The 1657-nt window shown below is 35.9% G+C and overlaps 1 non-coding gene across 1 annotated transcript; it reads left to right on the forward strand.

Annotated features, from left to right (window-relative positions):
* Nucleotides 1–254: 254 nt before the first annotated feature.
* Nucleotides 255–339, forward strand: TRNAM-CAU (transfer RNA methionine (anticodon CAU)). Its single transcript is given in 2 exon segments — nucleotides 255–292; nucleotides 304–339. It is a non-coding gene; the product is annotated as a tRNA-Met (tRNA).
* The last annotated feature ends 1318 nt before the right edge of the window (nucleotides 340–1657 follow it).

Raw genomic sequence — 1657 nt, forward strand, 5'->3', positions numbered from 1 at the left:
ATAGATTATAAATACAGAAACTAATTCACATGGGCTAGAAACAACAAAAAGGAAAAACTGGTATCTGGTACTAAACCTGCCTTAGGTTTATGAATAAGTTCTGAGTTGGATCTCTGACCGGACACAGTAACTATCAGCAGCCAATGGGCTGCAAAAATATGGCCTTTTCTTATTTACCAAAGTGTGGGCTTGTGGTCCAGATTTAAATAGGTTAAAGCAATCTGAAAGATACATTGAAGGTTATATTATGTCAAGGGGTGGTGGCGCAGTTGGCTAGCGCGTAGGTCTCATAGCTTCTGAGTTATCCTGAGGTCGAGAGTTCGAGCCTCTCTCACCCCATGTTTTTCTCTTTTCTTTCCTTTAAAACTAATACTGATAACTACTACTCATAAAATCCTCTCACCCCGTATATTTCTTTTTTTCTCCCTTTTAAAACTAATACTAATAAATCTTTTTTCTCTCTTTTAAAATTTCTTTTTCTTTTTTTGCCCTTTTAAAACTAAAACTAATACTAATAAAATCCATTAGGAGTGGGTGTCTGTCAGTCATAGGCATGTGGGTCTGGGAATTTTTCCTTTTATGGTGACAGTACCAGACGCAACATGACGATCGTGGGATGTTCACCTTTTTAACGTTAGCAACACCAACACATATGTAGTCATTGTCCTCCCTCGTCATGCTTACGCTATTTTGCGTCACTCATGCCAATGGTCACCCTGGATGCAAGGTTTCGACGCTTGTCGTTACTATTATATTTCTGTAGCTGAATCAGAATCAGACAACATGCAATGCAATGCATTACGCACAGATCAGCACTGTCAAGTTTGTGTCTCTGTCTATATCAATGTCCAAACCTGGACTCAACTAAGTTGCCATGTGAATTCGAGTGAACTTCATTTTTTTGTGTTCGTTTTGATGAAATGACTTCAAGCAAGGGAAAGGGAAAACCCAAGTTGAGGTACATTAATCCCAAGTTGACGTATATTAATCAAGAGAAGAGTCCACGTTGGGAAATGTCATTACTCGTTACCTGCCGCATTCTATCTAATGGTTCCTTGCCAATTCAAAGGGTTGGGCTTTCTCTGTACTTGACACTTTAAGACCTCTGGCCCATTTTGGAATGGATTACGCATATGCTTTCTTTTTGGATTCATTTTCACTTTTTGAAGTTTAGCTTACAAAGATTTTCTTTTACTTTTTTACTGTCGCATAATGTTTTTCTATTTTTTATTTTCAAATTCTTTTTTAAAAAGGTAGTTAAAATAATAGGAGAAGTCAATACTTAGTATGTAAAAATTAAGTGAATTGTAACTTTAAAATTATTTTTTTAAAAAAATCATATTGACGGTTCAATATTTAGATAATTATTTCTTATTAATTTGATGAATCAATAGGCGTGTTTTTCAAGTCAATTACACTAACTATCCAATTAATAACTAATCCGGGGAGTCACCAAGTCCGATCACCGAATGGGTTCGGATAACTATGATCCTTAATATGTTGTTCATTCCAATGAAAAACTGTATGCCTATGGCTATTCCTAGACTTGCTGCGACATGGCTGAACAATTTCCAATTTATAAACTATAAACCACCTTGGATTTTAACAGAGAACAAACACTAGGGATAAGTTCAATTACTTTGCGAACAGTTAACCC

This window comes from Theobroma cacao, chromosome 8 (genome assembly GCF_053813885.1).
Source record: "Theobroma cacao isolate CCN51 chromosome 8, ASM5381388v1, whole genome shotgun sequence".
In the NCBI taxonomy this organism is placed as follows: Eukaryota; Viridiplantae; Streptophyta; class Magnoliopsida; order Malvales; family Malvaceae; genus Theobroma; species Theobroma cacao.